The 12,116-nt window shown below is 44.1% G+C and overlaps 1 pseudogene; it reads right to left on the bottom strand.

Annotated features, from left to right (window-relative positions):
* Positions 1-3,244: 3,244 nt before the first annotated feature.
* Positions 3,245-3,542, bottom strand: LOC136313626 (ubiquitin-conjugating enzyme E2 K pseudogene; annotated as a pseudogene).
* Between the last annotated feature and the right edge of the window lie 8,574 nt (positions 3,543-12,116).

Below are 12,116 nucleotides of genomic sequence, written 5' to 3'. Positions count from 1 at the left end.
GTCATCGAACCCTGGACCTCCCTCCATTCCACGCCCCTCCCAGCGTCCAGGCTCCTCTTCATTGGCTCCCGGCACATCAGTGACTTTCTCCTCGCACCGCCAGGTCTCTTGCAAACTCGAAATCAAAATCTTGGCCACAGGAGAGCTGGTGATGAGGACAGAGAGACTGCTGCTCTAACGCTGCCGGGTGATGCTGCAATGGCCTGACATCAGCCCCGGTTTGAGAACCACCTACCCGGCTCACCAGGTCTGAGTTGGACCCTTAAAACCCTGCCCTCGTCCGGCATCCGCAGTCCCTACGCTCCGGTCCCACCCCCACGCCCTTTGTCATTGCCCCTCCCTGGCTGGTATACTCTCTGGAAACATCTTCTGGGCTGACCCCTCTCCATGCCCCTCCCTCAGTCCCTTTTTCGCTACAGAGGAACTTGTGCTCAAGCCTTTGGCTCCAGTTTTCCCCTAGCCTGTCCCAAAACCTTGAACCTTGCTCTAGACTCTTAGTCCCCTCTGGATTCTGTGTCCTCTCTCCCTGTCTGTCCCTTGCTCCTCTGTGGGTCTGCTCTTCTGGCTCCCTCTCCTCACCAGCAGGACTCTGTGCCCTGGAAACTAGTGTCTGCCCCTCTCAACTGCTCCCTTCCCTGCGGATACACTCCAGCACTCATTACAAGTATCCTTACGACCTCCCGCCGCCTTAACCAGGTCTACCTCCCCCAAGAGGCTGCCCTCCCAGGTACAAACTAGCAAGACTTCTATTCATACCCACGGCCTTCAGCGCCCCCTAGTGGTACTGACATTCATCAGAAACCGAGCTTCCTCTGCGTTGGTTCTGAGACTCCTCACCCTTATTTTTGAACTAAGTCTGACGCTCTCTGTGCCTGTCTTTATTTTATCTGAAGCTGACGGCTCAGCAACCATATTACCTAAAAATAAAAATGCTGTTGTATGCCTAATATAAAAGGAATCTTTGGTTAGCAGATTATGTCTCAATGAGGAAAAATTTAGGACCGGATACTTTTTGACGTGTTATTAGCATTTGTATGTTTCACAAGGCAGTCACAAGTCCTGCGCCCTGTGAGGTCCCGGGAAAACCATCTCTTTGACACTAGCTTGGGAGGCGGCCTTTCTTCCTTGCACGTGGACAGCTTCAGACAGCCTTTCACTCTGCCCTTCTCATAAAAATACCGAGATTCCATCCAGTAAAATCCAGGACATTCTCCCAATCTCAAGAGTTTTAACTTCATCTCATCTGCAAAGTCCCTTTTGTCATGTAAATGGACAATACACAAATTCTAGGATGAGACTCGGGATATCTTTGGTGGTCATTATTCAGCCTAACAACGATGGTGGGATTCAGCCCATTTGCACCAGTTCAGCAGAATTGAAATCTAGTTTTTTGTTGAGTTTGGCGAACCAGTTGTTAAAATGGCACTTGTAATCAGGGTTCTTTCTAAGGTAGGCTCCTGGGCAGCCGCCCATTGTGCAAATCACAAATGTACATTGCTTAGTCTTTTTTTTTTTTTTTTTGTATTTTTCTGAAGCTGGAAACGGGGAGAGACAGTCAGACAGACTCCCGCATGCACCCGACCGGGATCCATCCGGCATGCCCACCAGGGGCGACGCTCTGCCCACCAGGGGGCGATGCTCTGCCCCTCCGGGGCGTCGCTCTGTTGCAACCAGAGCCACTCTAGCGCCTGGGGCAGAGGCCAAGGAGCCATCCCGGGCTATCTTCGCTTCAATGGAGCCTTGGCTGTGGGAGGGAAGAGAGAGACAGAGAGGAAGAAGAGGGGGAGGGGTGGAGAAGCAGATGGGCGCTTCTCCTGTGTGCCCAGGCCGGGAATCGAACCCGGGACTTTTGCACGCCACGCCGATGCTCTACCACTGAGCCAACCGGCCAGGGCCAACAAAGCTAGATTTTTAACACATTTCTACTCCTTGTGCACCTGAAGCATGTACAGTAAAATACCAGCACAGCTGTCATGTGTAAATAGGAAGTACAAGCAAGAGTGACATTTAAAGTATCCAGTAAAGCAATCTCTAGAAAGCCAAAATCAGCCTAAAATACTGCAAAGAGTTGGCTTCATCCTTTCAAGTTTCAAAGAAAATTATCATCAGCTTTAAAATAGAAATATGTCAAAATCACTGAAAAACAGAGTTGGATTCCTTCTAAACACTGAGAATACTGCAACAAAGCCAGTGTGGACCGGTTTTGTTAAAAGAAAAACTGGCAGCCCCATTTTTACATTGTTACTTCACATAGGCACATTTTGAAGAGTCAAGAGTTGTGGCAAAACATTCCACATGGACAACCTAAAAATAAGGCATGGGACACTGCCCCTCAGCACATTTTTCCACTACACATACAGAGAACTTTGCTCTTAAGGTATTAGCTATTAAGGCTCAGTGAATAAGCATCCTCCCAGCACGCCGAATCCCAAATTTCATCCCTGCTCAGAGCATGAATGAGAAGTAATCAATGAGTACACAACTAAGTGGAACAATGAGTTGTGTGTGTGTGTGAGTGTGTGTGTGTGTGTGTCCCACTCTCTATTCTCTCTCTCTCTCTCCAAAATCAATGGGAAAAAAATTTTTAACTAATGAAAAAGAAGGATATTAGCTGTGTGCAGAAAGAAGGAAAAAGTAGATATGATACCATAGTCTGCTGAGTAGGACTAAAAGGCTCTGAATAGGTTACCATCTTCAATTCTGGATACATCTCATATTTAAGAATTCTCAAATGCTTTAAATGATGGTCTTTTCAGATACTCACCCTAAGAAGTCAAGTATAAGCTTGCACGTGAAGTCACAGGTGTGGAGGATCTGTGCTGAAAGCAGTTAGGGTAGCTGTGATGCAACACCAACTATATTTGAATCACCCTGACAAGCTCAAAATATTATGTTAATTATTCAAAAAAAATCCTAAAGCAAACTCTTAGTACTCTTGGTACACTGCTAAACACTAAAGTAGCATGTTTTTACTATGGTTTCACTTAGCTCAAAGGTATTTACACTATTAAGCAAGAAAGTAAACTAAGGTATTTCCCCTTTTTAAATTTCCACAGATGTTTAATTAGCTTTACTTACACAGCAGGAATTTTTTTCCTCAGTCTCCAAGGGTTCCTGGATAATATTTCAAGCAAGAATGCCAGTTTTTAAAAAATCTATGTAATATCCTAAAAATAACAGATGTTGACACCCCTCAGGAAAGGGGAAAGGTTGACTAGAGTATCAGCAGCTCTCTCACTGCGCCTCAGGTACTCAGAAACGATTCTGTCGCAGTTTCTACCTCTCGTGGTTTTGAAGACATGTCCACTATTAGTGCATTTCTTGCATGGCCCATACAAATAGGTGTGTGTGTGTGTGTGTGTGTGTGTGTGTGTATACACTATAGTAAAAACTGGGTTTCCAGAATACACATGTTCCCAAAGTCAAGCTGTCTACAGGTTCAGGGTTTTGTGGGTATGGATTTGCTACTTCTGCATCTTGGGATCATCTGGTTACATAGCTTCCAACAGCGCTGGCAAAGACAACAGGGAGCGGAGCGCCATCACTACTGCTGCTCATTGATGTTTCAGGCGAGCCAAGCAGCACCCATGACAGAGCTAACGTTAGGATGCCATATTTTAGCAGCAAGCTGGACCTTAGAGGATGAATGGGATATGTTTCTGGCATTTTTATCTCTAGTTGATATCTCCCTCCTTCCCATGTTGTGTCTGGAGGCCCTCCTATTTATCCTCTTAATTCTGTAAAATTATCATCTACAAGATTTACTTTGATTTGATTTTTGCTCCACTCCCTGCACCGCCATGTTGGTCACGATTCCGCCTGCAGCTGATTTGTACCTGCCTCCTCGGACACCGCTAGGACCACCGCCACCGCCGCCACCTCTTCCTCCACAGCCTCCTCTCTTGGGGACTCACTCCGGAGCACGTGGGCCCTGCATCCCAGCAGCTGCTTCCTCCGATACACTCTCCTTCCTCCTCCTCCCCTTCCAACTCTTCTAAATTCTGGGGTAGCAATACCACACCTTGATTTTAGCTCCATTTCAAACCCTCCCTCCAGAATAATAAATAACTCAGTATGTGTATGATTTTGTCACAGCGTGTGCCCTAGCTTGTTGCAGCAGCTGCAGGAAACTAAGACGCTCCCTGGTGAAGGGTTTTGCAGATCTTCAGAGGAAACTGTGTCTGACGCACATCCTTCCCCATCCAGGCTGTGCTGAAACCCTCTGCTCAGCAGGCCCACAGCAGAGTCCAATCTCAGTACATCCAAAACAGGAATTATTAAACAGGTTAGTGAAGGAAAGTAAATAAACCTCAAAGCAACAATAGAATCCAGCTCATATGTACAACCCGGTCGGAGGATATTGTCAGAGCCAGATTTAAGGATTCAGGAGAAGATGGACACTACCAATCAGAATGAGGGAGAAGGTGTCAACTTAGGGTAGACTCATACCACACAGAATTTAACCCCCCAGCCAGACCAGATCGTCAGGATGTACTCCTGGTACAATGCTGAAATACCTGTTGGATGACCAGAATAAATAATTTCCATGTTAAATAAAGAGACTCACAACTGCAGGTATCAGCACTGTATGATGAAAAGGCAGAGTGGTCATTGCCCTTGGTCCCGGGTGAAAGACTTTAATCTAAAACCTTGGAATTTTTCAAGTAATATGACTGACTATGGTATTCAGGAGCTCTTTGAATGTACCTTGACTTTGACCTACTATTTCTCCCCTTGACTGCTTTCAAATAGTACACTTTTGCTATAAAAAAAAAAACTGTAATCAGCCTGACCAGGTGGTGGCGCAGTAGATAGAACTTTGGCCCGAGATGCAGAAGACCCCAGGTTTGAAACTCCAAGGTTGCTTGAACGTGGGCTCATCCAGCTTGAGTGCAGACTCACCAGCTTGAGCATGAGGTTGCTGGCTTGAGTGTGGGATCATAGATATGACCCCAACCCTAACCCTAACTCAGTGATTCTCAAAGTGTGTGCCAGGGCACACTGGGGCCCCCTAGAATATTTCCAGATGTGCCTATGGTATTTCAGAGAAATATGTGCCTGTTGGGGACCAAAAAACCAACAGGGTTTTTGAGTTTAGATTTTTTGGGGACAGGCTGTAAGCTGACAGTCTGCCCAACCCCCCACATCACTTGCCTGATTAGTTTGCAAAAGGCTGTTAAGCTGTGGTGCTGGATTGTTTACATTACCCTCCATGTTCCCCAGAAAGACTGGAGGCAAGTTTCTTCTATCCTTTGTTTGGTGTAAAGTTAAGATGATATGTATGATGGGGGTTTTCTGCACTCAACACAATTAAGAGTAAAAAGAGAGGAATTCTTCAATATATTGACAAGGAAATGAGAGTTTGCCTTTCAAATATATGCCCAAACATTGAAGAAATCGCTAGGACACATCAGGCTTATGTTTTTCATAAACACAAGAATGAAAAAACTTAACACATTTGTGCCAGGATCTTCCGAATTTACTAAATCTTACTAAGAATATATCTATATATATAAAAAGATAAATTTTTTGCTGTTTTTTTATTTTTTAATCCTTCTTTTTTACAAATTCTAAAAAGCATAACTCAGAAAATATAACATAAAAATGTTTTTTAATGTCAGAATAAATTTAATTTTGTTGTATTTATTTCATTTAATTACTATAAAAGCACATTTGGACTTTATATTTTTTTCTTTAAGATTTGACTTAATTATTATAACATATTTCTCAGAAATTTGTATAAAGCATGTCTACAATTATTTGTAGGATTTTAAATGTGCCCCAACTTCAAAAAGTTTGAGAAACACTGCCCTAACTCCTAACCAACTGAGGTCCCTGGCCAAGGCCCAAGAATTTTCACATTAGACATTATAAAACCTTTTCCTCCTGCAGCCCTTTTTTAGAAATCATTCAAGAATCACTCTGGCTTAATCCTCCCCCTTGCACTTGTCTCTCTACAACATCACCAAAATCTAGCACTGTCTCCGGTCCCGGAATGGTGTGCTGTGCCTCTCCTCTCCAGGGGAACTGTATTACAATTGTTTTGTTGTTTTACTGGCATTGACGTGTCTGCATTCAGTCATCTGGATAAATTAAGACCCAGGCACAGAATAAATGTCACCAGGTCTGAAGTCACAGCTGAGACCGAAGTACCTATTCATTATGTTTTTTAAAGGAAAAGTAGTTTCATTTATAAAAGGCATGCTCATAAACAATCTAGACTATATAATGGTGACATTTCTCATAAATAAGATGATGCTATTTTTACCTGAGATATTAATAACATATCTAAATAACAAGTTAATGATATTCATAAAACAGGTGTGTATATTTGCAATTAGGAGTATTCTTAAGTTTATAATGAAAAAGATCACTGCTTTTACTGAAAACTGATTTGTTAAACATATGAAAATTTTCTCTTATTTTTTTAAGAAGAACCCTTGTAAACCAATCCATACAAATGTGGTTTTAAAAAAATGATAAATGCGGGGGGAGGGGGAGGGGCACAGAGAAAACTAGATAGAGGGTGACGGAGGACAATCTGGCTTTGGGTGATGGGTATGCAACGTAATTGAATGACAGGATAACCTGGACATGTTTTCTTTGAATATATGTACCCTGATTTATTGATGTCACCCCATTAAAATTAATAAAAATTTATTTATAAAAAAAATGATAAATGCACATGGAAAATGGTTATCATTTCTGAGAGAACAATGTTTTGCCTACTTGGATGAATCACAACTAACTGATCTATAATCATAAATTGAAAATATCTCTATTGAATGTTAGAATCCATGGGAGTTCGAAAAGACCAGAGTAACAGGCTTTATTGAAAGGAAGAAAGAAACCCTGCCAGGCACTTCTCTGGGGGAGAAGGGCCCCGGTTATAGAGTAGGGGCAAATTTTATAGGATTTGGGGGATCCTAATGGGGCATTGAGTCAAAAGTTCTGGTATGTTCCCTTTTACGGTTTTAGGATTTCAGCTTTCTGGAATGCTCCACCTTGGGCGGTTGATCAGCTTTCTGGAACTTATCTGCCTCAGGGGCGATTATCCAGTAAGTAAGGGTGAGGTCAGGCAGCCAGGTGGGACAACAAAAGGGCAGTTGGAAGTTCTGGTAAATTCATGTATCTATCATTTCTCAATTCTGTGGTATGATAAAAAGGAAAAGAGATGGGGGGAAGAAAAGTGTATGGGGTTCAGGAAGGAGGTTTGTCTCAGACCAGCCATTTTCTGGAGCTACTTCCTGCTGTTATCCCTATTGGGGGCCTTCTTCATGAACCTCTCCCTGGGGCAGTTGGAGTAGGGGTGTATTTATAGGGTTCCAGATTCTTCTGGTTCACAAGGGCAGGTTTCAGGGTTGGTGTGTAGGGTTAGGTAGATTTTTCCAATTTTCTGATTGGCGAAGGTCTGCATGCGGTTCTGTAAGAAACTAGTGAACAAACATAAGAGGCAGGGTCCAAAAGTTAGAAAAATAAATAGGAGAGTGAGTGGACCAATGAAAGACAATAGTCAAGACACCCAGTTTGTATAAAACCACTGATTCCACGCTTACGAATTTGCTGGGCTTCAAAGAAAGAGATAGAGTATGAATAAAACAGAGAAGTGGCCAGTCCCCCTGACCCCTAGACATATTTCTATAGAAATTTTTAAAGCAACAAGATGAGGAATTACCTATACAGCTTATTTGGTCCTTAGATTGATGGGTAGTATACTAGGAACTGGAAGAGGCTCATGAGGTGGGATTATGTTGATATTTGGGGTGAGACATATTAGGGTACAAGTTCTTGTCTAATTAGTAGGGAGACACATATAGGTGTTGGTCCCACACAAGTAGAAAGCCCCTGATTGGTTGAGGCAGGTTGAGAGTAAAATAGAGAATAGAAGGACAAGGGGTCGGTTTTGTTTCTCTGTTTCTGAGCTCCAGATGGTCAGAGTGGAGGAAAGAGTCACCCTTAGCAGCAGTGGGAGTTGTCAGAATCACGGTGTGTGGCCTGTCCACGTGAAAGTCAGTCCTTGGGTGATATAATGCTGGAAGCGCCTCTTGGACAGTCTTTGAACAGTTTGCTGAGTAACCTGTAAATCCTGCAAGTACTTAAGGGAAGGTTGGTTACATTTCCACACTTTGCAGTTAGAGTTTAAGTCCTTGTGACCACTGTTTCTAGTTGGAATTAGCAGCAAGTTCCAGCCTATAATAGGCATGGGGCATTGAGACAAGAGGAATAAAGGAGATGCTATACATTAAATAAAGCAACAAAATTAGACTGTCAATACCCACAGTAGAGATCTTTGAGGGATAAATAAAACTTAAATATTCAGGCAAGGTATAGTAGATGGCCCTTGTATTTACAAGAAATGAGATCAGTTCATCTGCTACTTGGAAGAAATACCTTAGGCTCGTGAATGATACCCTTGGGCTTTCAGTGGCAATTCCCAGCATGCTGGGCAAGGTTAGGTCACAGGTAGCTGAAGCAGGGCTAGAAGAGACTGAACCCTCCCTCCATGGAACAAAGGGGCAGCTTACCTTCTCATGTCCCCCTTTCCACAGCACAGACGTGTCAACTGGTGGGGCCAGGAAGCCTAGCAGGCTTCAGCTCAATGACCTTTCTGTCCACTCTGGAGCAGGGCCCTGATGGAATCCTATGAAGCTCTTTCGGGCGCTGGAGCCTTTAAGAGCATATGCCAAAAGCTGATATTTCCTGACCTCTTTGGGGCCTTATTTGCCTTTTCTGTTACTCTCTTGGCCATTATAGACCTTAAAAGCTGTGCTCACAGAAGATCTCACTGAAAGGCTTCACTAAGAGAGCAAAATTGGAAATCCAGTGTCTAAAAAAGCCTATTGGCCTGACCTGTGGTGGCACAGTGGATAAAGCATCAACCTGGAAATGCTGAGGTTGCTGGTTCAAAACCCTGAGCTTGCCTGGTGAAGGCACATATGGGAGTTGATGCTTCCTGCTCCTCCCCCCTTCTCTCTCTCTCTCTCTCTCTCTCTCTATAATGAATAAGTAAAATCTTTTTTTTAAAAAAGCCTATTAGACCAAGGAAAGAAAGGATTTGATTTGCGGTGGTAGGTGTTTGGAGACTGCAGAGGGTCTGAGTTCGATCTAGGGTGAGACCTCAGGTGGTGGGAGTTAAGGCGATGCCCAGATAGACTACAGACTAAGAGTGAAGTTGAGCCTTAGCAGAGAAGACACAATATCCCTTCATAGTGAGGAAGTTAAGAAGGGTGGCGGTGTGTCTCCTTGAGGCAGGCAGGGAGGGTCTGTAGAGGACTAGGTTATTTACATATTGTAAAAGAGTACTAGTTTTGAGATTGCATGCTGATAAATCCTGAGTTAGTACTTGCCCAAACAGGTGTGGGCTGTTTTTGAACCCCTGGGGTAAGACAGTCCACCTAAATTGCTGGGCTGCATTAGTGTCCAGGTAAAGGCAAACAGAAAGTAAGAGTCAGGGTGTAGAGGAATGGTAGAGAAGGCATTCTTGAGGTCTAGGATCGTGAAGTGAGTGGTGTTTGAGGGAATGTGTGACAGTAAATTGTAGAGATTAGTGACTACTGGATGGAAGGAATTGTTGCCTCATTAATTAGGTGTAAGGCTTGTACAAGGCAATAAGCCCCTGAAGGTTTTTGAACAGAAAGGATGGGGGTATTGCAGGGAGAGTCTGTGGGGATGAGTAAGCCTTGATTAAGAGGTGGGTAATTATTGGTTTAAGGCCTTAGAAACAGACACAGTTACACATTAAACAAAGACTATGGTGGGGAGGGAGGAATGGGTCAAAGAAGAAAAAGAGACAGAGTTGCCCTTCTGTAAGGAGGGAAGAGGGGTTTAAGAACACAGTGGAGAAGGGAGGGGCCCCTGGCCAGCAGGGGAGGAGAAGATAGAGAGACTGGTATTTGCAGGTGAATGAGAAAAAGGATTCAGTGAAGAGAGGGGAGGGGGTTTTCTGGAGGGAAGAGACTCAAGGGAGAGTTTGCAGAGTGACCAGAGAGGGGTCCTGAGAGAGGGGTGCCCCGGGGGTCAGGCAAGAGGGAGAGAGAGTTAGGAGTCCATGGAGAAGGAAAGATTAGGAGCAGAGGTTTTCGGTGAAGTTTCTCTGGCCAAAAACGGCCTTCATGTAGAACAAGTGGCACAGAAATTAAGGACAAGAGCGAAAGTAAAAGGAAGCCTGCGTGTAAGGAATTTCAGAAGCCTTTCCCTTCTGATGGCAAAGATTTTCTAGATCTCTCAGTATGCTGAAATCAAAGGTCTCGTTTTCAGGCCAATGGGAGTCATTGTCGAGCCTATATTGAGGCCAGGCTGTGTTGCAAAAGAAAATGAGTAGTAGATAGCCCAACGAGGTTTGGTCAGATGGCTTTGACTCCAAAGAGCCCAATGTGGAGATTAGTGATCTAGAGAGGACGTCCCTGCCTCCAATCACAATCTCAAAGGAGAAAGCTCTCCTGGGAATGTGGAGTCGTCCTGCTTAGGAGTCGTCACCACCTAAGAAGGAGCTCAAAGAGAATGTGGAGGGATTTGGCTAAGCACTTAGACTTTTAGAATGTGTTGTCTCCTGAGACAGAAAAATGGCAAACCCCTCAAAATGTGAGGGTGACTGGAGAAAGCCATCCAACGATGAATTAGGGACTTATGGTTCGAATTAAAGCCATTTGGAGAGGGAAGGGAGAAACTCCTTACCTTTCTGGTCCAGCAGGGGTTCAGGACAGGGACAGATCACCGGCCAATCAACCTACAATTACACATCCAAACAGAATCAGGGAGTAAGCCTGGGATGAGCTGCCACTGCCCATTGCTTCTCTGGTTGTAAGTTTGGACGGCAAAGAGGGATCGTCCAGGCAGTTAGTACCCTGTCCTGGGTGTCAGCACCAAATATTAAAATCCATGGGAGTCTGAAAAGACCAGAGTAACAGGCTTTATTGAAAGGAAGAAAGAAACCCTGCCAAGCACTTCTCCTGGGGAGAAGGGCACCGGTTACAGAGTATGGGCAAATTTTATAGGATTTGGGAGAGCCTGAGGGGGTACTGAGTCAAAAGTTCTGGTATATTCCCTTTTACGGTTTTAGGATTTCAGCTTTCTGGAATGCTCCTCTTTGGGGCAGGTTGACCAGCTTTTGGGAACTCATCTGCCTCAGGGGTGATTATCTAGTAAGTAAGGGTGAGGTCAGGCAGCCAGGTGGGACAACAAAAGGGCAGTTGGAAGTTCTGGTAAATTTATATATCTATCATGGAAACCATTTCTTTTGGGAGTTTTATCAGCAATCTGCTTTCATCATTTTACTGAATCTGATTGCCCAAATATAGGAGACAGATTTAAAACCAAATAAATGACATTGTGGTAAACATTATGTCAGTCTTTGGCCTGTTTCTCCTTTATGGCCTGTCTCCAAAAGAGAAGGGCTCATGTGGGTCAGAGCCAAAGGTGGAGAGCAGATCTCCATGAAAACGCCACAGCCCTCAAAGGGGCTCTCAGCTCTGTCGGGTTTAGAGAACTTGGGGAACACTGGTCCCAAGGTTAAAATTGTGGAATTGAGAGTCCTTGTGGTTTGATGACCACTTGACTCGTAGGAGAATCTCCAGGGAGGCTGAGTCTACACTGTGGGGGGCTTGAAGGGACAACCCCTGACCTGAGGGAGGTTCATGGAAGGGGACTGAGGAGCCACTGAGCCATTTCACCCCCAGGTGTTGTAAAGTACCAAAGGCTACAGAATTAATATTAATATTTTAGGAGGCTTGGAGGACATTTTATTAATTTGGGTTAAGGTGTGAAGAGAAATTGTGAGAATAGTCTCTGTACTGTGTGATTGGCATAACCAGGATGGATCTTGCCATTGTATTGTGAATGAAAAGGGAAGGAAAGCATAGATTCCCTGACATTCCACCACACCTGTGGGGAAAGGAGTGAATGGCTAGCCAGGTGCAGGAAGGGAAAAGCCAAAATAAACCTTTTCTTATAACTATGAGCCATTTGCGGGCATTTGTCCCCACAGAAACTACCTCTCTTATGTAAATGCATGTGGTTAATCCATCTGACTCTGGACAAAGAGATGGCGGATGAACACTAGAAAATATAGGAAGGCCTTTAATATGTAAAGAGATACCTTTCTACCATTGTGTTGACTT

Source organism: Saccopteryx bilineata, chromosome 9 (genome assembly GCF_036850765.1).
Source record: "Saccopteryx bilineata isolate mSacBil1 chromosome 9, mSacBil1_pri_phased_curated, whole genome shotgun sequence".
NCBI classification, from domain to species: domain Eukaryota; kingdom Metazoa; phylum Chordata; class Mammalia; order Chiroptera; family Emballonuridae; genus Saccopteryx; species Saccopteryx bilineata.
This window is presented reverse-complemented; position numbering and strand designations above follow the sequence as displayed.